This window comes from Furipterus horrens, unplaced genomic scaffold, assembly GCF_987537825.1.
Source record: "Furipterus horrens unplaced genomic scaffold, mFurHor1.1.pri manual_scaffold_15, whole genome shotgun sequence".
In the NCBI taxonomy this organism is placed as follows: Eukaryota; Metazoa; Chordata; class Mammalia; order Chiroptera; family Furipteridae; genus Furipterus; species Furipterus horrens.
The window spans coordinates 15,375,232-15,400,739 of record NW_028327185.1 but is presented as its reverse complement, the minus strand read 5'-3'; the positions used below and the strand labels follow the sequence as shown (position 1 = coordinate 15,400,739).

The following is a 25,508-nucleotide window of genomic DNA, read 5'->3' as shown; positions in this document are numbered from 1 at the left end:
TCATCCTTCCATACATATGTTAGAGTGTGTTTGTCAAATTCTTCAAGAAGTTCAGCTGTAATTTTTATTGGCATACATTAAGTTTATATATTACTTTGGGGGAGAATAGATATCTTTATAATAATATGTTAATATAACTGAGAGTGTGTAATGTTACCCCATTTATCCAGAGCTTTTAAAATGTCCTTTAAAAGAGTTAAATTTTGTTCTCTATAGAGGTCTTTGGTATTCAAGGTCATTCCTAGATACAGTACAGTATAATTTTTGCCACTATTGTGAACCACCTTTTTGTCATTATTTTTCTGTTGATTATTGGTGGTAAAGGAAAATTCTTTAATGATTTTTGCAAGTTTTTTTTTTGTCTTTGGCAGTTTTTATGAACAGCATTTGGTTTCTTAATATAGGTGACTCCATTGCTGGCAAATCATGATATGTATGTTTTTTTGCTTTTTCCAAGTGTTATGCTTTTTTTTTTTTTTTTTTTTTTTTAATTTCCTATGCTGTTGGCTGAGACTTTACTTCTAGGACTATGTTAAAAGGTGGTGATGAAGGGAGAGAATTGTCTTACTTTCAGTCTCAAAGGGAGTAAGGGTAAAGTTTCTCCCTCACACACAAATTTGTTCAAAGTTTCCTGGAATATAACTTTTTGTAAGTTAAGAATTTCCTTTTTATTTGCAGTTGGTTAAGAGCTTTGTTTTTTTCAGTTATAAATAGGCATTACACTTTATCAAGTGTGTTTTTTGTAAAAATCAAGACAATCGTAGACTTATTCTCTTGTATTTTAGTACTGTTAAAATTACATCGATAAGTTATTTTTGACATTGAAACATTATTGCCTTCCTGAGATGAATCCTAATTAACTGTAATTTTTCTTAATATACTGTTAGAGTTAGATTATATTAGTTGGTTTCTAGCCATATGAGATTTTTTAAAAGAAACTCATTTGATAGATTGCTAACTTTATTTTTACATGGGCAGAGAATATATATATTATATATATGTGTGTGTATTTATGTAAGATACAGTATATATGTATACATATATTAATTCCTTAGAACCCACAGAGGTACACATAGTTGATTTTTATAGACACTCCACATGTGCTTGGAAAGTATGTATTTCCTCTTAGTAAGTGTTGAATCCTGTCTGTAGCTGATAGTTCAAGTGTACGCTATGGCTTTGCTCATGCCTTTTGTCTACTTGAGCTGTTAGTGTTGGAGAAAGGTGTGCTAAATCTTCTCCCACAGCTGTTGACTCGCTGATTTCTTCTCACCTGAGAAATTGTTGCTTCGTATACTTTGTTAGCATAGGTAGTTAGCTGATTATTAATAAGGAAGAAAGGAAAGGGAGTTGGACATTGTTAAACATAGTCAACTGGGGAGCATGAGCCTGTTTGCTTTACCAGGAAGCTATAGCATTTACAGACTCATTCACACACGCCAGGGGACTGCCACCAAGGGAGACTTAGTCCTCAGAGAGAACAGGAAATCTCCCCAGGAGCACGGCCTGCTCTTTGGTACCAAACTGTGCAATAGAGTCAAAACGGTGCAGGAGGAGGTACTTGACCATAGAAGCCTGTCAGTCTAACCTGCGAAAGAAATCAATTGGCTAAGAGGTGTTCCTATCAGAAGCTGTGAAAGTCTGGGAATTTATCTGGTTATTTTGAAAAAGCTCCTGGCTCTTCCCAAGCTCGAGATAATGTAATCCCAGGGAAGAAAGAGGAGCTCTCTCGGTGACCCGCCCTTGCTCCGTGAGCTCGCATGCTCTCTCCTGGTAACCACATGGCCCCAGCAGCTGCGTGGCTGATGGCCCTGTGGGCTCCAGATGTGGGCTCCAGGCAGGAGCCTGGCCACCACAGCACAGCAGTGATCTGCAGCCAGAAGCACAAGCTCAGCTAGCTGAATGGTGAGAAGGGCCAGACTGGACGGAGCTTTAATGTGGCACAGAAACTCTGGGCGCTGGCGTCTGTGTTGGCCTTTCTGAAGACATAGTTGGACGTTTTCCATGGCAGAACAGATGGAGGCAGGACACAGGAGCATCCTTCTATTTCCACCTGAGTAAATCTCGCTACACTACAGTCTCCAGTGTGTGGGTTGGTGAAAAGCTTGTCTCTTGATTCCACGAAAGAGCCCCACTTCCACCCGCAACACTTTGATGTAATATTGTTTTGAGTTTAGGGTAGAGTTAACTTCAAGGTCACTGAGAACATCTTTGCATTTAAGCTCTGGGTGTGCTCTTCTGTAGACGTCAGCTGACCTGACTTGGTAAACACCTCACCATGCTGTCACCCCCCCCCCCCCCCCCCCCACTGCTCTATGAGGGTTGGCCCTGGATTTGAGTTCTAGCAGCCACGTGGTCCAGCCTGGCTACTTATCCTCTACACTGGGCCTGAAGTTAGATGTGGGAAACGTGCCTGGTAAATGGCCCTAATCACACTGGTTTTCACACTGCCCCATGTGGATAAGAGATGTGTTCTGTGATGCACCTGCAGGGGCGTCCCGCACTGCCTGGGAGCACACGGAGGTTTCCTGCTTTGCGTTTTCTCTTTCTCAGCACAATGCTCTGCCATTGTCTCTACACATTTCTTTTTAAATGATTTTTGTTCCACTATCGTATTAAAGGTGTTTTGATCCAATCCTTCACTTCCCTTCTAGTATTTTGTCATTTGGAAACCTCAGGACTCTATTATCTACTCTGTCAGTGAACACTGCTAGGAATTGCTGTATGGCCCTGTTCCCAGTACACAAGGCTACTGAACACAGCTTGCCTTCTCCTGCAGAGCTGTTACAGACCCAGGAGGAGCAGCTCTTGAGTGGAATGATCTAAGTGACTTCTGTCTACCGTGTGCAAACCTGAAAGTGCAGCAGAGTTCAAGTTGGCTCCTGTGGTCTCCTCACAGACAAATCTTGCTCATTCTTAAAGGCATCTCTGAGGAAAGAATCTGTTCTTGGTGTTCTGAAGTGTCCTATTTTCTCTGATGATTTGGGTCCAATGGATCTATCCATGTGTGTGGGTTCTGCCTTCTTCTTTCCCCCTCTGCTCTGGTCCTGTTCCCTCCCCCAAGTCTTTTCCAACCCTCTCTGCTCTGCTCTTTACAAATTGTCTTCCACTCCTCAACTGTCTTCCCACCAACCTTCAAAACAGGATTTCTATTGTGATTAATAATTAGATTTCTAAGTAGAGTTTGGGATCCAGATTTTTAATTGTCAAGACCCAACCAAGTGGCCCTGGCAGGGGAGCTCAGTTGGTTGGAGCATTGTCTAGATGCACCAAGGTTGCAGGTTCGATCCCTGGTCAGGGCACATACAAGAATCAACCAATAACTGCATAAATAAGTGGGACAACAAATTGATGTCTCTCTCTTTCCTCTTTCTCTTTTCCTTTCTCTCTAAAATCAATAAAAAAACCTTTGCCTGGAGAAAACAAACAAACAAAAAGAACCACAAAAGAACTTGAGAAGCCAGCAGGCACACCCATGCTATGATAACCTGACATCTGTGCCTGGGTTTGCTACTCCGTCACCATGGAAACAATGGCAGTGCACCCGTCTGCACCCGGCAAGGAATTAGACTGAAACCACAGAGTTTGGGACTCTACTTGGCTGTCACCTGTCCTGCTATGGCCTGGGATAGATGTTTACCTTTCTTAACCTTTCATATTTTCCCCAAGTTTAAAAGATTAAAAAAAAAAAGAAGCCTTGATTTCTCTCCATTCCTGTTGACTCTGGGTAAAACAGATTTATTGAAAATCATTTTGTCCCAGACCATGTTTTAATTATAAACCATGAACAATGTGCTCTTCCCTCTCCTCCCAGTGCTTTGCCATCAGAAAATCTCTAATGAATTTGAATTGCTCATGCTCATATGTAGGAGGCCCACATTTCCAGAACCTGCAGCTAAGAGACAGAGTCTCTCCAAGGCCTGTGCTACTCACCCCGCCCTCGCAGGACCTTGAGAAGGTGTTGGGACATTGGTCTCGGTGCCATGCCTTGGAAAGTACATCCAGGAAGTGGTCAGATGAACCCCGGTAGGTCTTTCACAGCTCCTCTGACTGCCTCCAAAGCAAAGCAAGCCTTGAGGGTAGGACTTCTAGGCTCTCTGGCACCTGCCACCCAGCCCTGTTCCCACTCTCTTTGCTCAGGTGCCATCTGCCAGCACCTCAGGTGGCAGCCTGTGGTCACTTGCCTTGTGCCTGCTGGGGTCCAAATGAAGGCTGGAGCTTCCCACCCTTGATGCCTGTCCTGAGGGCACCTTGTCCTGCTTGTGGCGGACACTTTATGACCGGTGTTGTGAGGAAGAATGTGGAGGAAAGCTGCTGGCTCAGGGGCGTGGTACATACGGTGGATGAGCTCACTCTACAGCCATACTGATTGGTTTTAGTGAATGAAGACCAACATCTCCCGGACTCCTTTACAGCCAAGTTTCCAGAGATAATTTAGAACCACAGCCTAGATGACTGAGGAGGGACTTGCATCTGAGCTGAGTCAAAGGGGAGGGAGGCAGAGTTTGAGCCTGTTTTCTTTTTTGTTTTTAAGATTTTATTTCTTTTTAGAGAGAGGGGAAGGGAGACAGAGAAGGAGAGAAACATTGATGTGTGAGAGATACATGGATTGGTTGCCTCTTGCTTGCCCCCAGTTAGGGACTTGGCCCTCAGCCCAGGCTTGTGCCCTGACCGGGAATTGAACCGAAGAACCCTTGGTTCGCTGGCCAGTACTTAGTCCACTGAGCCACACCACCCAGGGCTGGGCCTCTTTCCTAGTGCGACTCAGGCATGAGCCCTATTGATCCAGAGCCGGGGACTATCACAGTGGCTTCTCTGTGTGACTAAGAGCTTAGGGACTCTGGCAAGGGGCAGCTCATTGTCATTCTTGGAAAGCCAGCCTAGTATCTGTTTCTTCAGCTGTAAACCACTTACCGTCTTGAAATCCCTGTGCTTGAACTTGCTGGGGTAGATGCTGTGCTGTCTCTGCTATAGAGAGAAAACTGTCACAGAACATTCTCATTGGCCATTTTATTCTCTTGCAAAGGGAAAAAGGAGGGGAGTATCAGAACAGGCGGGTGGAAGATAACTGGAGGACCCAATGCTCCATGTGTCCTTATGGGATGTGCATGTAACTTCTGCCAGTTGTGGCTATGATGTCCTTGCAGGTGTGGGGACCTTTGCCCTGTTATTTAGACACAAAATCCAAGAGAGAGTCACCAGGTCTTGAAAGCACCACCTCTGGCCATGCAGTGTTTTCTCCCATGAACTTCTCCATCTGCCAATCTATCCCAAATGAGGTCATGGTACTAACCTTGTGAGTTGTCAAGAGGTGCAAGTACATTTAATGCTGCCACCTCCCCCCAATATTTGTAGGCCCAGGGAAAAGTGCAGATGCAAGACCCATGCCCCCTTCTCTTCCAGTCCTGACTCCACCCAAACACCCGCCTCGCCTCCCCTTTTGCCTTGTTACAAACCACAGCTCCCCCTTCCCCCTACTCATCTTAATGAGTAGCATTCGTGTTAAGCCCATGGGCTTTGGGGTTAAAGAGACATGTGTTAAAATTATGTAATTACCACTTGTCTTGCTGCATGTGACCTTATTTAACTTTGGGAGTCAGAGTGACCTCATGTAAAATGAAAATAGCAATAGCAATTTCCAAGTGTGGACAGAAGAGGGACATGGTGAGGAGTCACATGAAAAGCGCTCTGCACAGGGTCTGGCCAATGGGAAGGACTTAGACATGGTCATGACTATTATTATCACCCAACCTTGAAGGTGCATCTCAGACCTGCCTTCTTCACGAGGCATCTTCGCCTGCTCTCCTACACAGCAATCACGTCCTAGTGCTCTTGATGCGCTAGGAGGTGGCTCTCCATCAACAGTAAGCCCAGGTCCTTGGAATCCAGGTTCCTATGGGCCCTGCAGCCACGTATGATTTAGGGCTGGGGACCTGGACAGGCACCAGAGCTGTGTTTGCACAGAGCAGGCTGGTGGCCCATCGGCGGGGTGGACCACAGCCGTGGTGCCCAGCTACTTCCCCGTGGGTGTCTCACACCAAGTCAGCTTGCTGGGTGGCAGAGGGCTCCACAGCTGTGGTCCCCAGAGGCCAGCCAGTCCCTGACTTTGCATGCCCTGTGGAGTCTCCATGGGCAGCATGTTGGGATAGGATGAGAGATTTTTACGTGAAACAGGCACGAGTTCTGTTTAATGAGAGGAATTTGAAACACAAACTGGGGAGATTATGTGAACTGGCTTCTTGACAATGTAATTACAGGGCATTTTTCACCACTAAATTATGATCGTTTAACAAGGTACCGGCCCTCGTTTGGTGAGCCTTTCAATGGACTGAGACCGTTTTTCATGCTGGAACACAGGGGAGGTGTGTGTGTTGAAGTGCCTGCTTGTTTTAGAATTAAGAATATTCCTGGAAAATTGTGTGTCAATGGATTGTTATAAATATTTTACCTTCGGCTGATGTTTCATTTCTAAGTGATCATCAAGCACCCTTGAACGCTTCTTCTTTTAGTTTCCTGAGTAGTTAATCGTCTGTAAATGTGTGAACGAGAAGGCTTTTATTGAAAGCAATAAAGCTATTTTAAGTGAATCCTTTTGTAAAGCAAAAAATCCTATTTTAGTGAACAAAAAATTTCCCCAGTCGATCCCTCTAATAAATGGGTTTCTGTTGCTGGATGAAATCATGAATTACTAACATTAGCGCACCATCCACAGGGTGCCTGCAGGGGGGAGTCCTGGGCAGAGCATGTAGGGGGCGGAAGGCGGAGCAAGGGGGACAGTGGATGAGCGAGGACCTGGCATTTCCTGCTCTCACCTAAACCCCTACCCAGGTCAGTTTGGGAAGGTACTTCAAGTGCTGGGTGTCCCGGCCACCTTCACTTCTTGTCTTAGAAACCATTCTGAGGGTTGAACCCCCTTATCCTTCAAGAAAGAGGTGGGCTCTCTCTGGATCAGTTTCCTTGGTGGGCTCCACAGCTGGAACAAACGGGGCTCGGGGTTTGATTGCAGTAACATAAAGACCAAACATCTTCGGGGCCACCTGGAGGTTGGCTCCCGCGATGTTACGCAATCTTAGGTAGAGGCTGTGTTATTCAGGGTTCCCCAGACTTGCTTTACCACAGGTAGCCCCCCAACCCCTTTGTTTTCAAAGGAATGCTTATTCCTGGGGTGTGTTCACCCACACTATTCTAGCTCAGGTGGTTCGAGCCAAGCCCTAGCACAGATGAGTCTCTGCCCACCCCTGCCGCTGCCAGGAGACTCCTTGGCACTGCGGGGTGTGTGTGTGTGCTCCCGTGCGCGGTGCTGAGTGTGTGGAACCAAGGTCATGATACGAGGCAGGACATGGTGCCCAGTGCTGGCCAGGGGAGGCTGAGAGATCCTTGGGCAGGTGGCTGAGTTGAGGAAACTCCTGGGCATTTAAAATGCAGCTCTCTGGCCCTGCCCGGGTAGCTCAGTTGGTTAGAGCACCATCCTGATACACCAAGGTTGTGGGTTCGATCCCTGGTCAGGGTACATACAAGAACGAACCCATGAATGCATAAATAACTGAAACAACAAACTGATGTTTCTCTCTCCCTTTCTTTCATACACTGCACCCACCCAGGGAGACCTCCTCTCACTGCAGCAAATTGACCTAGCACCACACTTGGACCACTCTGACCCCGTGATCACTGAGTCCCTGGATTCAGAGCCTCTCCCTACTTCTCAGCACCTCTCTCACCTTCTCCTGTTACCCATCTGGATCCACTATTTCTCCTCCACACTAAAGCCATCTATCTTCCCGGCTTTGCTGAGGGCTAAATCAGAATGAGCCTTCAAAACAGGGTTCTGAGTCATTAGCAACAGAAAAAACCAGTTCTCCCTTCTGTAGAGAAGGTTGTCCTCATAAACACAATTGCTCCATGTGTACTTTCTGGGGAGAGTTGTTCCCGCCCCTGGCCCGTGCCAGAACAGACCAAGTCTAAGGTGGGGAGAGACAAACGCAGCTCGAGTTTTTAGATCAAATTAGATTGGGTGCCTGCATCCTTCTGGATCGGAACATCGCTCCTATCACAGGCCCGCCTCTATCTGCCTGGATATTTGGGCACAAATACAGCCTTCCTAGTAATAAAGCTTCCTTGCAGTGCTGTTGCCCAAGGGAAGCCGTTCTCCCTGCTTTGCTTTGCAAGGGCGCCTCCATTCACCTCCCCAACCCCCGCTTCTACCCCAGCTGCCTTGCCTTCCCCTGCTATCAAGTGGGCTCAGTCACCCACCTGCCGCCCTTTCCTGGAGAAAGTGTGTGGTCACTTGTCCCTGCATTGCCTTGCATGGTGTGTACGGGCCGGCCTGTGCTCTGTGCAGTGTCTCTGTTGCCCAGTGCTAGCGTGGGGGAGGAAACCCAATGAGAGCAGGTGCGGCCCACATGGAGGGGGTGCGGTGGTCGGGTGTGAGCCCAGTAGCATCTCTGAGAAACTGAGCCAGGCGGTGTCCATGGGCTTCTCCCCTTCCCCCCTTCCTCTGCCAAGTGATTGACTTTTTCCGTGTACATCACTTGAAGTGACCGCCTGGGCAAAGCTGACTTATTTGCGGGGTCTTCCCTTGAGTCATTTCCTTCCTTCGCTGGAGAGCAGATGTCCCACTTGTATATCTGGTCAGAGGTGAAAGGAAAAATGGTTCCTACACAGGGCGGCTCTGGAAACTGGAGGCTCTCCTGTCCATTACAAATATCCAGACGTAAAGCCCACGACTCTTTTTTTCCGACACAATTGCTGATTAAGCGCTGGGGTTGTTATGACAGAGAGAACACAAAGGTGGTGTCTAATTTTGGCAGGGAGAGTTCAAGACTCGGCTCTTCAACAGAACGTTTATCAGGGAGTTTCAAATTCTTTTGTCAAAGACCGCCTTCCCAGGCAGATAGGGCTGCCCTCCCACCCCTTCCAGCAAAATTGCTGATGTGTTTTTTAAAAATGCTCTGCAGGCATTTTCCCTTGAATTGTCTCATGGAACTGCTTAGTGTGTTTCTCCTGAGTGACGGATAAAAAGCTGAAGCACAGAGACAAGTAAGCTTAAATCAGTTGCTTCGAAGGAAGTCTTCCTGGGGTGCTGGAGTCCACCGTTGTCCCCACCTTTGTGGAAGCAGCTTCCCATAAAATCCCGTGGGAGTTGGGCACACACACCGGCCAGCTCTGCCGCTCGACCTGAGCCTATAACAGAAGAAGGCGTCCGCCACTGGCCTGAGGCCAATGGGTTTCGGTTGTTACGAGAAGGGCACGTGTCTTCTTGGTAACATGAAGAGTTGTCGGGACTGGTTTGCTCTCCGATTTGCCTCTCAGAAGCCAGCCGGGCCCCAAGTACATGGTTGAATGGGGTCATGTGGGACAGATGACTTACCTGCACTACTACCTGAGTCACCTGAGCCAGGTGACTATCCTCATCCACTGATCCCCAGATCCTTTGCCAGGAACCACTGCATCATGGAGTAAATCTGGAATGGATGGTCAGTATGCCACCATTTCTTTGCAGAAGACTTAAGAGCCCTTGCAGGGCTACCCCATATCTCTCTGCCCTCTACTGTGAGACCCCAGTGTCCCTTTGTCATGAGGCCAGAGTCTCCCAGGGAGGGCTACTCCTTCCCTTCGATCCTGGAGCCCTGACAACAGGGAGCAGGCTGAGACTGAAGCCAACCCTTTTAGTTCTTACACGGGTGAGAAATAAACCTTGGTTGTTAGAAGCCACTGAAATTCCAAGGTGTTTGCTAGGGAAGTGCATGTCCACCAAAGGTGCCTGATGAAGAGGTTAAGTCCGTGTATATAGTCAAGAGTTTCTACTTCCGGCTCTCGAGGACTCTTCCTCACACAGTGACTACCAACCCCATTCTTTCATATGTCTCAGCCACTTAACACTCAGCATGAATTTGGTAAACCCACAGCTTGATGACCGGCTGATTTTAGCTCTGTTTTTTATACCAGAGGTGGAAGGGGAGGTTTGATATTGAGGGAGAGACAGGAGATCATCACAAAGAGGATGGCTTCTGATGGACAGGGGTCTTCCAGGGGGCTCCTGGAGGAGGAGGCACCTTCCCTTTCACTGCACCCACACCTTACGTTACTCACAGGCTTTTCTCCAGCAGGGGGCATGTCACGCCTACTTGTGCCCATGCCTACTGGTGTTCATGCCTACAGTGCCCACTCCTACTTGTGTCCACGCCTACTGTGCCCATGCCTACTGGTGTTCATGCCTACTGTGCCCATGCCTACTTGTGCCCACGCCTACTGTGCCCATGCCTACTTGTGCCCACGCCTACTGTGCCCATGCCTACTTGTGTCTACGCCTACTGTGCCCATGCCTACTTGTGTCTACGCCTACTGTGCCCATGCCTACTTGTGCCCACGCCTACAGTGCCCACGCCTACTGCGTCCATGTCTACTATGTCCATGCCTACTTGTGCCCACAGATGGCTTTGGGGCGGAGAGCTCCAAGGTCCTACCAGCTGCTCTCACAGCTTCTCCGAATGTCAAAGGCCCCTAAGGGCCTCCCTGCAGGGACCTGTCACCTCTGGAACTTGCACATGCCCTTTCAGACAGGGTAAGTGCTGAAGACACTGTTTGTGAGGATGTATTGCAGGGTAGGCCCTCCCACTTAAAGGCATCTTCCAAAGCTCCTATTTTCATCTTCAGGCCTCACTTTGGATGCAGGTCAGAGAAGATCCCAGTCTGTTAGGGTGAGGACAGGGGGGTTGTCTACCCTGAACAGAAATGTCTTCTCCATGCTTCTAGGTCAAGAAAATATTGTTACTAAGTGGCAAATGTATGTTCTAAGATGAGCCTGAACAGATCTCAAGAGACTTGACTGTGGCCCTGGATCTTCTACCACCCAGCCCTGTCCCCTCAGCCCTCAGTGTCCTAGGGTCCAAGGCTGAGGTCTCTTCCTCTCAGGCCATCAGGAGGAAGCTAGGCACCAGAGGTCTGGAGCCTCTGCACCCAGAGGTGTCCACTGTCCTCCCATGAACCAGATTCCCTTACTCGATGGGAGTCCCACTGTGGGAGCACAGGACAGCACATAGGGACAGTCACAGGGAGAAGGGGAAGGGTGGGGGCCTCCAGCTTGTCCTTTCTTATTAAAATTTCTCAGAACCAGAGCTTTAAGAAGGCAGATTTCTGAGAGCCTCCCCAAATCTAGGGAAGCAACGTCTCTGGGTGTGGAGATTGGCTGCATGGAGCTCAGCTGAGTGGCACTGGTCTAGCCGGGCCATTCAGCACAATTTTGTAACTCGAGTGGATTTGCCATTTACCAGCGGTCTGTCCCAGGACAAGCGTCTCAGCCTCAGTTTCCACACATGTCAAGTAGGGATAACAGCCCTTCAGGGCGGTGGTCAAGTTAAAGTGTGGTGTTTGCTCTGAGTTAATGCCAGCCCTGGCTGCTATCTGCCTTCTGCCCATGGGGAGCATGGGGTGGTGCATCTCATGGGTCAGCATTCTGTTCTCAGGAGACTGAGCCGCTGCAAGAAATCTAATCACGTGAGCCCAGGACACAAAGGGAGTGACGATGCATGAACAGGTCCAGGACACCCCGTTCCCTCAGCCTGAGCCCCAGCAGGGAGGGCTGGGTGTTATCTTTCCCTCGCCTTCAAATCCTGCCAACACAAACGGAGGATGGATTGTTACCTGGGACACTTGATTAAGTGAAACCAGAGCTTTGTGCCCAAGGGAGCAGCTGGAGGATGGAGGGCTGAGGAGGAGGGAAGGGGTTATATAAATACTGGCTGAATAACTGGGTTTGTGTGTTGATTAGATAAGAGCTAAGAAGCTGAAGCCCAATGAATAACAATAGAGCTTCTGGGCTAGTAATAGCCTGATTTGAAAGTCAGAGGCAGGATGGCCTGGCACAGGGTGAAGGATGGATTTCCCTGATGGGTCTGTAGCTGCTGAGATAATGCCTGGTGACAAGAGATCACAAGTGCAGGGACCTCAGTCTGCATGCCCGCCACCAGGAGTCAGGGCCTTTCTGCCTGTGGTCCTGCCCTCAAGGGAATATAATGACCGTCACACAGACCAGAACTCTGCCTGCGGAGGTTAAAATCCCAGGTTAACACATTTGTTGGTATGAACCACAAGCACAGTGAGCCAGGCATTTGCAGGCCTGGAAGTCTTCGCTGGAAGCAAAGAGATGGTATGGGACAAGTAAGTACTGCTGGCTGGCTGGGTTGTTTACACTAGTTCTCTTTGGGGCTCAGAGACAGATGACCCTTGATGCTGAGGGGACAGCCCCAAGCCAAGAGGGTTCTTGGCTCCAGGCAGGAAAGAATTCAAGAAGGGAGCCAGACAAGAAGTAAAGTGGAAAAGCAGGTTTAATTGAGCAGAGAGGACTTGCAAGAAAAGCCATTCTGCAGAGCAGCAGACTCTCCTCACAACAGGAGGAAGAACTCCCCCAACCATCTCTAGCGCTTGAGCTTATATCTGTTTGTAGTTCCTATGGAGAATTTCCGGGGCACTCAGACCTCACTGTGTCCTCTGCCAGCTCTGCCACCGAGGCAGGGAAGGGGATGCAGGATGTCCAGAGGCTTATCTGGGCCCCTGCCTGCTCCTGAGCCCCTCACCTCGGCTTGGGCTGGGGTGGGGGACGGTTCCCAGTTGACATGGTTTCCTTGGTTACCTGAGAAATGGGGACAATAGCCCGCCTCTTGGGGTCATTGTGTGCATTAACTGGCCTGCGTGTGTAAGCTCACTTAGAACACAGCCTGGAAGATGGGAACTGCCGCAAGGGAAGCAGGTGACTTGTTATTCTCCCCAGCGCTGACACGGGGGGAGGAGGCAAGGACACATCTGCCACCCACAGTCCACAACAGGAGGAGCAATGAGATGACTGAGCATGTGCGGGAGGAGAGGGAAGGGCAGGGTGGCTGTTCATGTGGCTGCACCCTGTCCCTAGCAGCAGGGCACGCTTTCTGTAGTCCATGAGCTACAAGGAAGGGCCCACAGTGGCCTCCGCCCACCTGGGTGGGGCTAAGCAGTCCAGACGGTCCTCAGTGCCACCCAGAACCGCAGGAGGCTGACGGGAAAAGCCTCACTGAGCCACACGGATGCTGCTTAGAGCCCCAGCACCCCACTGTTTCTCTGTCGCTGCTTGAGGATAGGTACCCTTCTCATCCCATTTCAAGTCGAATTTTAGTTGTATTTAGACTCTGGCAAGCTGTAGTGATTTCAGGTGAGAATGTGCTTCCTCCCCACCACGTCTTCGTAAACAGTCAGTATACAGCCAACACGCAATTGGAGCTGCGTATGCTGGTGCACCAGGCATTTGCTCTGGGGTGTGTGTGAACGTTGGGAAGGTTAAAATGAGTGTGTGTGCAATAAAATCATCCTTGAGTCAAACACAGATCTGGGGCTGGAGGATGGAGGGCTGAGGAGGAGGGTGGGATTATGCATAGCTCCTCCCTTTCCTCCCGAGAGCGGGGAAAGGCTGTAGTAAAGGTCATTACTCAGAGCGGGTCTTCATACGACGATAAATGAAGAGTGAAAACATAATGCGGAATCTCATGAACTTGTCAGCTTGAAACATCCCAGGCCCCATACAATGACAGGCTCTGATGTCTCAGGGGCCACAGTGACCACCCAGCCACAGGCTCTGATGCCTCAGGGACCACAATGCCCACCTAGCCCCAGGCTCAGCCCCTCTGTTTAGCCGATGGCTCTGTACAATGTCTCTGTATCAGCCCCAGGTCTCAGGTGCCTTGGAGACTCTGGCCGCACACATGGTGTCGAGTCCACAAGCTCCTCTGTTGCCGACCTGCCTATGTGCGCCCACCAAGTTTCTCTCTTGATTCCCTGATCTGTTATCCAAGTGCAACAGCAGCAGCCAACATTTTCTGAGCACTGTTCAAGTGTCAGACATTGTTTGTTGGCTCTAAAGATGAGTCAGACGTGGACATGTCCCCAAGGGGTGCCCATTCCAGTTGGAGAGATAGAGGGGGCGTGGAGGAATCCATTGCACGGTAGGAAAGGAAGAGGGGAGAAGAGAACGCTGCGGGAGGCTTCTGTAGGGGCTCCTAACCCAGACTGGGGAGGCAGGACTCGTCTCAGGAAGATTTCCCAGAGGCAAAGCGGGAACCTCCCACGCCATTGCTGGGACTGAGGCCCTGATTTCAAATCTCACCTGGCGGACGCAGCCTGTTTCCTGTTCCCGCTGCAGATGGCTGGGCTGTGTTCCAGGTCACAGTCCACCAGACCCAGGACGCACCATTGCCGCTCTTCAGGACTGCTGTCCCCGTGGACTCCTGGTGCCGTGCCCGCCTACTGCGTCACAACCTCAGCCACAGCCACCGGCGGCCATGCCGAGGCTCCCCCACACTCGGTCACCAATTTGGAAGTTAGGCCCAGAGGGTGAATGTGGTTCTGGTTTTTTTTTTTTTGGTCCTTTCCTGATAGCCTGGCTGAGATTCTAGCTGTCCCCCAACTGACTGAGCTCACATGGATGAAGGGAGGATCTTCTGCAGATGGTACAGTGACGTTCATGCTCACTGAGCCCAGAGCGTTCTACATTGTTCCGTTGGACTGATTTTGCTAATGTATCTTAACTTTATTTTGGCTTTCTCAGTTTGGTGCTAGTGGCATTATGTTGGCATTGTTTGGTTCTTGACCCCCAGTGGACTGGTTTTGGGGTACCTTGTATGTATACCCTTCAAAGTATACAAAGTATACAAAGTCGGCAAAAGACAGATTCTCTGGGAGAAAGAGGAACAGAGGTAGGTGGCAGAGGGCCTAGTCCTCCTTCCATTCTGGAAGGTTGCCCCTAAGAATGCAGCTGGTCTTCTGGGTGTGGTGGTCCTGCCATCCTGACCATGGTGTCTACACATTTTGAGACACCAGATGAATGTGGGTTTTGATGCGATTTCAGTAAATTAAGAGTGTTTGATGAGAATACCTAATTTTGAAGAGTAAGGCCTTTTATTTTTGGTGAAAACTCATTCAAGACCCACGTAACTCATGATACCTACCGAAGGTTTGATTCCCTCTCTAAATCCCTGCCCAGACTGACTCTGGCTTTGTCCGGCCTGCTTGAGAATTTAATCATGGCCTGCCTCGTAGGACTTTTTCCATTATAAGCTTTGTTTCTGCGAATAGATGGTCAAGGCCTTGCAGCCAAGGGCTGTGTCATATTTCTTTTTATCCCTTTCTCCGTTGTAACCCCTTTCCTAGGACTTCACCAGACTCATGGTTGAAATGCTCACTCCACACTGGACTGGGATTATATATGTCATCTGTCATTCTACCTAACTCTTTTTTTAAAGTAATATGCTTTTAGTTTGAGCCACCCTGTAGGAAGACAGTTTTTGAAGCTTTTGGAAGGGAACTGGACTGTCCTAGGGGGCATGTGTACTCTTCCCTCCTGTCCTGGTGTGCAAATGAGCTTTTAGAATTCCCTAGAAGGCAAATTAGGGGGAGACTAGAGGGATGTCCCATCGCTGGGGACTGTGGATTGCACCCTAACCCCTGAGGCACCGGTGCACAGAATAAGAACGTGGGCAGAACAGAATGGACTAGAGGGAAAGGACTATTGTTATCATTCCTGCAGGAGTTCCTCCCTGTCTGTGAGGTGGGACATTTGGTAGCATTTGCTATAAGGCAATTGATGCCAGGCCAAAACCGGTCTTTAGGCAAGAAATGGGAAATGGCCTCATTTGGCTGCAAGGTATAGGAATGTGAGAGAATTAAAAATCTGACTTGGCTTTTTTTTTTTTTTTTTTTTTAGAGAGAGAAGGGAAGGGAGGGAGAGAGAGGGAGAAAAACAGATACAAAAGAGAAACATTGATCGGTTGCCTCTTGCATGCACCCCAACTGGGAACTGAACCTGCAGCCTAGGCATGTGCCCCAACCAGGGTTCGAACCGGTGACTCTTGGCCTTGCAGAATGATGCCCAACCAACTGAGCCACACCGGGCAGGGCTTGGTTTGAGTTTTAATGAGAGATACCTCTGCCTGTCCATAGCTGACCATCTCCACCCCATCTTTCTAAGCCTTCACTCCTGCCTGGATCTCCCACCTTGGTCCACCATGTGACCTATTTTTCTAGTACACCAACTGGTGTACTACATTTCAATTCTGGCACCAGCCACCTGGAGTTAGAGCAGAAGCCATACATTAAAGGGCACAGTGCACAACAAGCCTGCTCTGATTTCTGACTGACTAGCTATAAATGTGGGAGAGTCCCAGGATCCCCCTCAGGTTTTATAGTTCACTAGAGTGATTCACAGAACTCATAAAAGTGTTATACTTATGATTACAATTCTGTTATAAAGGATACTAACCGGAAAGAGTGGAATGAAGAGGTGCATCGGGTGAGTTCTGGAGGGTCCCAAATGCAGAGCTTCTGTGTTTCCTTCCCATGGAATCAGAGCACCTCACCTTCCCACAACATTCATGTGTTCACCAGCCAGGAAGCTCCAGCAAGCTTCTGTGTCCAGAGTTTGTACTGGGGTTCATTACAGAGACACGATTGATTGAGTCATTGGTCACGCGACTAGAGTCAATAAGCAGGCCCTGCCCCTCCCTGGAGGGTGGTAGTTTGGGCTGAAATCAGTGGCTCAAAGCCCCAGTCCTCTAATCAATCACACAGCTGGTCTTTCCAACACGACCAGCGAGCCCGTCCTGAATCTGTCTATGGGACCACACGAATCACCTTGCTAGCAGAAACTCAGGAGTGATCCAGGGACTCATGAAAAACAAAGACACTCCATTCTTTGGGAAATTCCAAGGATGCATAGACTCCCAGGAACCAGGAACAAAAGCTAGTTAACTTCTTTATGATACTGGCTCGTAGCATTCCTGTTTCATTTCCGAGATTCTGATTCATGCATTAGTCGTGAGCTCGAGGAAGAATATTCTCTGAGGAAGGAAGCAGCCAGAGCGGCTCCCCTCTTCTGGTCACTCAACCCAGGGCAGATGAGCTTGTGCTGCATGCAGGAGGGAGCACCCCGAGATCCAGGGGCTGTGCTGGGACAAGGTGCTGCAGTTCACTTGCACTGCGTGGGCCCAAGTTGCTGCTTCTCTGCCTCTTAGGAGCTTCGCCCTGGGACCCAGACCCAAGGGACAACCTCGTCACACATGGCCGACCACTATGACAGGGGGGAAAGAAGAGTGTGGCCAAGCAGGCACGGACCCTTCTGGCTTCTGCCGGAAGTGACACATCACTTTCATCACATTTCATTGGCCCGAGACGGGCTTTTGTTGAGGGATATTTGTGGCCCGTGTGAGGTTTAGAAAGATGAGTTACTGTTCCCGTGAGAGATGGCCAAGGTGGAGACAGGTGTGAAGGAGAGCAGGGGTGCCAGCGGCCATGGGGCATGGCTGCATGAGGAGGCGAAGGCAAGCGGGGACCCAGAGCTTCCTGAGGGGTCTAGCTTGGGTAACGTGGGGACGCTGGCATCCAGGCGGTACGGAGGAGCCAATAGAATTTTCTCTGCCTTTGCAGGATGGCGCTGCAGGCATCTCACTTCCTGGGCCGCCAGCCAGTGGGGGAGTTTGGGGAAAAGATGAGGTTTCTTCATCTCTCAAACAGCCGACGCATCAATAAGCAGGCGGCCCTCTTAACCTGGCTGCCTTGTGTTAACTGGAACCACGCAGGCGCTGTCGGTTGCGTAACTGAGATCAATGCGCTATTGTTTTCCTGCCTGGTTTTTTCCATGATGGAAATGATTTGTGTGCCTTGCTGGGCAGGAGATCATATTTAAATGTTTCCTGGGTCTGATCTCCGTCAGGGGCATGAACTAGTGCTGAGCTGAGGCGCGGAGTAACTGGTAAACGGATTTAATTAACTTTGAGTATTTGAGCAGTCGTTGTGGGCCGTGGCTGTCCAAGCTGCGGGCACCTGCTGCTTTGCAGCCTGCTCAGTGTGGGAAATCATCACATTTAAAGAAAAAAAAAGGTTTTATTTATTTATTACTAGAAAGAGAGGAAGGGAGGGAGAAAGAGAGGGAAAGAAACGTCAGTGTGTGGTTGCCTCTTGTGCGCCCCCAACTGGGGACCAGGCCCACAACTCAGGCATGTGCCCTGGCTGGGAATCAAACCGGCGACCATTTGGTTCACAGGTCGGCATTCAATTCATTGAGCCACACCAGCCAGGGTGAAATCATCACATTTTGTATTTACACAGCTCAAAGGAGTTTGACTGCCCAGAAGCCAGGGTAGAGGTGGGGAGGCTGGGAGCCAGGTGCTTGTGGTGTATTTCCGCTTTTGCCACGAGCCTGGGCAAGTCATGACACATTCTCCAGATTTATCTGCTGTTCAAAGACATTGATGGGGTGAGGGTGGAAGTCAGCTAATGGGATGCGGAAGTGTAGAGAGAGCTGCTTGCAGGAATTATACGTGCTGAGCCACCTTCTGATGACAGAAGACTCAGTTTTCCTTTGTCTGCTGTGGGAGCAAACAGGGACCAGGACTGTTTGCACGGAAGCCTCTCTCTACAGCCTCCCCTGCACGTCCCCAACCACAGTGGGTTCCCTCTTTCCCAGTTCCATTCCGGGGCTTTTCTGATTTAGAATCCGGGCACAGGGGAAAGAGGGGGAGTCATGGAGGCAGGCAGTGAGGAATGGTTGGAAAATGTGGCATAGAAATGAGAAGTCTACTTACAGGAGAGCCCTGGCTGGTTTAGCTCAGTGGATTGAGCGTCGGCCTGCGAGCTAAGTGTCGCTGGTTCGATCTTCCAGTCAGGGCACATCAGAGAAGGAAAACTCTGACTCCAAAAAACCTCCGCTGCCTTGCGGCATACCTCTTCAGGGGAAAGGCTAAGGGAGTAAACCCCGACAGAAAATCCGGAGCCGGAGTCCCTAAGGCGGTTTGACGTTGTAGTCAACACCGGCAACTCCTGCGGCGCACCTGAAGCCAAGCTGTATTGACTCCGTCTTTCCCTTGGACCCTTCAGCTGCGAAGAGAGGGGGGGTCTGCTGCATGGGCAACAGCAGACCCTCCATATCACCCTGCCCAGGCTCTGTAGCTTCAGCATCATCGCAAGATGTCGATTCAACACGGGAGGAGACAGATACCATGTCACTCCCGAGTCGGACTGCACAGCCATTCTCGGCGGTGCAGATAGACTCTTAAGAAGCTACACCATCGTCTCTCGAGATGGACGGCTGCCGACTTACAGGAGAGAATCAAGAGTAGAGGTGAAATAAAAGGGTATCCACATGGGGCTGCGAGGGGGCAGGCTTTTCAGGGAGCAGAGTGAGAGAGAGAGAAGCTTTGGAGGGTCCATGGAAGAGATGGAGGAAAAGGATTTAAGACAAGTTTGGCTGCACATTAAACTCCTCCTTAGGCTGTGCTCTTGAAAATCTAAGTATCAATTGAATTGATTTTAATTAAAATTTCCAAACAAGTGGCTCTGTTTTTGAATCGGCAAGTGGCGTGTGGGGGCTCCCCAGAGTCTGAGCTGCTCGGTAGCCTGGGTCACTATGGGAACTTACTGCTGGCAGGACATACTCCGTTTGGGGGTCTGCGCCTGGTGGTCCCAGCTCTACCCCAGAGGACCCTGGGCAGTGCTGACTACTTCCCGGGGCCTCGGCTTACCTATCTGTAAAACGGCCCTGCCCACCCCTTCTGGGTCTGTCTCTTTAGACCGCATGTATGAGAGTGGGCCCTCATTGCAGGTCTGCGGAGCAATGGAGTGTGAGGGTAGCCAGCGTGAACCCTTCTGTGGTTCAGGACAGGAACATGCTGGACATGTTGCTTTTACGGTTTTTCTCCACCTTTCTGTTCCATGCTTCTTACCAGATGACAGTCCCTCTGCATCCTAAGCCCTCTAAATTGGGAAATAAGACACACTGCTGTTACCCTGACCTGCCCCTGCCCCCAAATGAAAGCTCAGAAGCTAAAATACTTAGCCGCCTTTGCTACGATGTGGCCCATCAGTTGGGTCACTCAGCACCTGATCTGACTTCCTCCTGCTGTGTCTTGGGTTCTACGAAGGCTGGAACATTGAGCTGCTCTTCCCAGCTCCTTTGCACTAGGGTTCTGGATGTGACACAGGTTCTGCTGACTAGAGGCGCGTGATGAAACTAACGTAAAATGGAGTTGAGTGAGGAGACAGAGGCAGGGCTGGCAGGTCACCCAGAGAGAGCACAGCAGCTGCAGCTCTGGCTTTCCGGTTTGATGGCCGGGAGGTCTCTGATCCTGGCAGGAGGGCAATTCATTTGGTGCCTGGTCCTCTGGTGTGGCTTTGGAAGATGCACCCAAGGCCCGGCCTGGCCTGTATTCGCCCTCCCGATGACTCCGTGAGCTGCTGGATTCCCTACAGCCCACGCACGCTTTCTGCTTTCAGGCATATTTGACTCTGTAGCTCAACCCTGCCTGATTGATACCTAAGAGGTGGGCAGCCGGGAGAAGCCTATCCCACCCACATCCAGGGGTGGCTTTGTGTTGTGATCCTGGCCTCAGTGTCGCAGGGGGCAGACTTGGCTGGCTGGCTCCTTGGCCTTTGGCTGTTTACCTTCTCCTTCTTTCCCTCTGGAACCTGGTTGCTAACATGCATTCTGGAGAGGGGTACGGGGCCTGCCGGTAGGGTAGGAAGGCTCTGCACATGTGTGGAGTCTCTCCAGGTACGCTGCCTTGGCCCCTCTCCTGCCCAGGCCTGGGGAATCTTTGCTCTGTCTGATGTTCTGTTTTTCGCTAGACTATATACCATGAAAACCTTCATGCCTTCTCTGAGATTGATTTTTGCAGAATAATCCAAGGGTGGGTCAGATGCTTTTTTATCTCTAATTTTCTGGGCTTTGTTTTCTATAAGAGAAACATAAATATTAAAAAGGCTGTACTTTTGGGTAATTAACTTCCCATAGTGGTTAAGCCGGAGGGACTAGGAAGTTGTGGAGGCAGATAAGGAGGGGCTTTGGAGTCAGATTGAGCAGCTTTGCATCTGGGCTCTACCATGTGCTAGCTGTGTGACTGTGGAGAAGTAACTTAACCTTTCTGGGCTTCAGTGTCCTCATTTGTAGATTGGTAATATCAATAGTACCCATCCAACGCACTGGGTTATTATAATATTTCAATGAGGTAATGCATGTAAAAATTTGAATAGTGTATGATGCTGATTAAGAGCTAATGAAAAAGTGTTTATTGCCATTAGTCTTAGTTAAAAGGTACAACGAGTAACATGCCATAAAATAACTAATATAAAACTGGCTCCGGGGCAAGAAGTTTTACACAAGGTCAAGCAGATAGGCCTCGTCCCTAGGCTAGTTAGCCTGATACAGGGTAAGAGGAGATCCGAATGGATTCTGGGAGCTGCCTGGGAAAGTTAGAACCGGGTTCATTTAAAGGGATGTGGGGAGGATGGACCTGGGTCTCTGTCCTGCCTCTCTCCCCCCTTGAGGCCTGCACATGGATTATTCTGTATTCCCTCCCACTCTGCACAGGCTTCGTCGGATGGGTCTGCGGCAGGCGGGCCCAGGACTCTCACTCACTTCTGTTAAATGTTGACACATGAAATCCTCTTTGGGATAAAGAAGTTCTGATCATTAATAGGGACTCACCTTTAGACTATAAGCAATCCTGTAAGGCCTATGCTCCTTGGTCCATCAGAAGAAAGGAAAATCCACTTTGCCTGATGATTATATAGCCCCCCTAAAAACTCAAGGGGTGGGGGGTCCTTCTCAGTTTTGTACCCCAGGGTACTTAGGACAAAAACATGGCGTGGTATGAGGGGGGGAAGACACCCATGCTTGCCCCTCTGAGCCTCTTCCACAGGGGTCTCCTCACCTGCTTCCAGATCCATGCGCCCTTCACCATTGATCTCTAGGATGAGATATTTTGGAATTCCTCTGAATAAGTTGAAATCTTATGTCAACAACCTCCAACTCAACTTACAGCATGAACTATGTGCAGAAGGGAAGTTCAGGAAGTCCTTTGAAAAAAAATCAATTGAAGGCTTTTTTATTTATCTGAGGTTCACTTCAGGTTCACTGAGATCAACATTTGTGGATGGGTGTGGGTGTTAGAACCAGATCTCTCGCGTGTGGCTTTGATGACCCCAGCAAGAGTCACCTTCCTTGGTGTGCTTGGCTCTGGGCTGGGGTTTGAGAGCTGGCTCCAGGTCACCTGGGTCTGTCCCACCCATCCCCCTTCCTCCCCAGGGACCCCTTTCCCACCATGCCATCCCTCTGAGGCCAGTACTCCCAGATCTGTTACTGGGCCGGCCAGCCCCCACGTGACAAAGGCAAATATCTCATCACAATTTGTTCTGCCCAACACCCACCCCCATTTTGAAAACTCCTCAGCTCTGGTATCTGCCACGAGGAATGACATTTATTAGAAGTAGCTTCGAAGGGACTTGTCTTTGTCATCTGTGTTACCTGTGTAGTCTAAATATAGCCTGCCTTTAAATTCCTTTCCTCCATATGTTCTTCAGTTAATTTTTTCCTTCTCATTTCCCGCTTCTCTACTAACTTCCCTCAGGTGTACCCACCCCGCCTCCTTCTTTCTCCAGGACCTACTTGAGCCCAGGAATCCTCGTGCCTCCACCACGTTGCTGGCCTTCTCATCTTACATCTGATTTACAAACAAAACCGCCATTGTCAGACCCTCCGATGCTCGCCAGCAGTACCATCTAGTGAAGTAATGTATCTCAAAAAAAAAAAAAAAAAAAAATTGAAAATAACTTTTCATGCTCCTTCAAGAATTCTTTTGTCTCTAGTTGCAACACATGGGACCAAATAGCAGATGGAATACATTTCTTTAGCTTTAGAAACACCAAATGGTTTTTTCCTTACTTGATTTTTTTGTAGTCATACTGATTCTCCATCTAGCCTGTATCTGTTCTCCACCCCCTATATCTCCTAGTTCTGTTTCTCATGAAAACAACCCCCAGAAACATGAAAAGCTGGGCTTTCAAGATGTTCATCCACGTAGGGAGGACAGGCTGGCCGAAGTCCAGCAGTGCTTTTGGGTACAGGGAGCATTGCTTCTGGACTGAGACTTGGGGTTCAGAAAAAAGAATGTGGGTTCTCCCAAACTAGGGGCACACAGCTGGGAAGGGAAGACTTAGCTTCTTTACAGAAGGAGCTGCCCCTTTCTACCTTTATTGCTTGGATAAGGCATAAAGTCAAGAATCCAATTTGGAAATGCACTACCCAGGTCTTGGATGCTCACTATGGCTGCTGTGAGGGCCACTTTCCTATCACATTTTGATTTAAGGTTTGATAGTCATTCCACACGCATGTATCAAGTGTGTATCATGGATAAAGCAGAACATCGAGCACAAGGTATAGGTGCCCTTGTCCTTGTGACCCTACAGAGGAAAGATTTAAGGAAAGGCTGAGTTCATACATGATTATATTCCAAAAAGAATATAACCACCAAGACAGAGATTCCATGAGGGCCAACGGGAGTTTGGAAAAGGGGCAGATCCCATCCTTCTGAAGACAGAAAAGAAGTGAAAGCTACATTAGAAGCCCAAGGAAGCAAGGTAGGAAGGGTTACTTTTCCCAGCATAAATTTTGGGAGTTGAGTTATGGGAGGCAACAAAGAAGCATTTAAAAAAGCCTATCTGTATGATTCAGAATCACATTATTCACACTTCTATTCTATACTGATATGTATTTTACTGCAAAATTTAAACATGAGTTGTAACTGCCTATAAAAATAATTCCAATCCTAGTCATGAGTCTATTGCTTAAGACAATAATTTTTTTTTTTTTTAGGTCAGCTTTTTTACACTTTTATTATAAAATTACTAATAATATCTCCCTAACTCAACATTATAAATAATTTCTTAATGGAAATAGAAAGAAAGCTGGCCTAAAATATGTTATCTTGGGCAGCAGATTTGCAACAAAGACTGCAATTGATTATTAGTGAACCAACCCCGGAACCCCCACTGAGATTTAATGTGAGCTAGCCGATCAAACGAGCCTTCTGACTCTGTGCTCATGTGACGATGATTCGATGATTCCACATTCAGCCCTTACCTCCTTTTCCTGTGTCGAGGCTGCTGTTACAGGAGACAACTGCTTTGCTGTTATTTCTTTCCGAAGAGTAGTCACCATTCAGCTGCGAGGAGCCTGGGACCCTTGATGCCCTGGATGCTGGACCCAAGGACAGTTTTATTCCGGGGAGATCCCCTTTCCCTGAGGTTTCCCTTGGAACTGCCAGGCCTTTCTAACCAATAGAGTGGCAGAATTCTGAATTCCAGACACGTGGCTCTGTCTCATGGGGAATGTAATCAGGAATGCAGGGGCCCCCAGATGGGGAGCATGCTATGGACTGAATTGTGTCCCCTTCAAATTCATATGCTGAAGCTTTACTCCCCAATGTGAAGGTATTTGGAGAAGGGGCCTATGGGAGGTAATTAGACTTTGATGAGGTCATGAGGGTGGGGCCCCGGGATGGGATTAGTGTTTTCATAAGTAAAAGAAGAGGCACAAGAGCTCTCTCTGCCCCATGAGGACACCCTGAGAAGGCAGCTGTCTGTAAGCGACAAAGCAGGTGTCACCAGGGAGAGAATCAGCTGGCACCTTGACCTTGGACTTCCAGCCTCCAGAACTGTGAGAAATAAATTCTGGTCATTGAAGCCACCAGTCTATGGTATTTTATCACAGAAGCTTGAGCAGATTAAGACAGAGGGCAATACTGCTCTCGTGGCCAGTGTCACGGTGGGACTCACAGGCCGTCCCTGTCTCTGCCACACTTCCTGCCCACAGTCCAGCGACCTCACAAGTCAAGCCCTGGCTTCCTGACACATGCCTGTTAAGGCCCCAGTATGACAACCCTTTATCGATATGGTGGGTTTTTCCACAAAATGATGGGGGGCATTATTCATCAGGAAGTCGTCGGCAGCCGTCTGTCTCGAGAGACGATGGTGTAGCTTCTTAAGAGTCTATCTGCACCGCCGAGAATGGCTGTGCAGTCCGACTCGGGAGTGACACGGTATCTGTCTCCTCCCGTGTTGAATCGACATCTTGCGATGACGCTGAAGCTACAGAGCCTGGGCAGGGTGATATGGAGGGTCTGCTGTTGCCCATGCAGCAGACCCCCCCTCTCTTCGCAGCTGAAGGGTCCAAGGGAAAGGCGGAGTCAATACAGCTTGGCTTCAGGTGCGCCGCAGGAGTTGCCGGTGTTGACTACAACGTCAAACCGCCTTAGGGACTCCGGCTCCGGATTTTCTGTCGGGGTTTACTCCCTTAGCCTTTCCCCTGAAGAGGTATGCCGCAAGGCAGCGGAGGTTTTTTGGAGTCAGAGTTTTCCTTCTCTGATGTGCCCTGACTGGAAGATCGAACCAGCGACACTTAGCTCGCAGGCCGACGCTCAATCCACTGAGCCAAACCAGCCAGGGCTTCATCAGGAAGTAGTGCGGGTCTTTTAATAGTTCCTTTTTTTGTTTCTAAATTGGAGTGGTTTTTAAAGTTCAGAGTTTTAAATATTGGGGTTTACTTCCCTCCCCTTTTTCTTAGCCTATAAACCACATCGTGTTCTTGGTTGACATGTGGCTTTTCTCTCATCTGTGGGTTTACAGAAGCAAAGAGGAGCTCCCCTTTGCAGGCGTGGGTG

The 25,508-nt window shown here is 49.2% G+C and overlaps 1 long non-coding RNA gene across 1 annotated transcript in view; it reads left to right on the top strand.

The window, feature by feature from the left end:
- The window catches only part of LOC149992449 (uncharacterized), a 51,858-nt gene extending 29,267 nt beyond the window's left edge, over positions 1–22,591 (top strand). The window contains exon 3 of the long non-coding RNA XR_016508314.1: positions 22,450–22,591. This is a non-coding gene — a long non-coding RNA (uncharacterized LOC149992449). The remainder of the gene's footprint in view (positions 1–22,449) is intronic.
- The last annotated feature ends 2,917 nt before the right edge of the window (positions 22,592–25,508 follow it).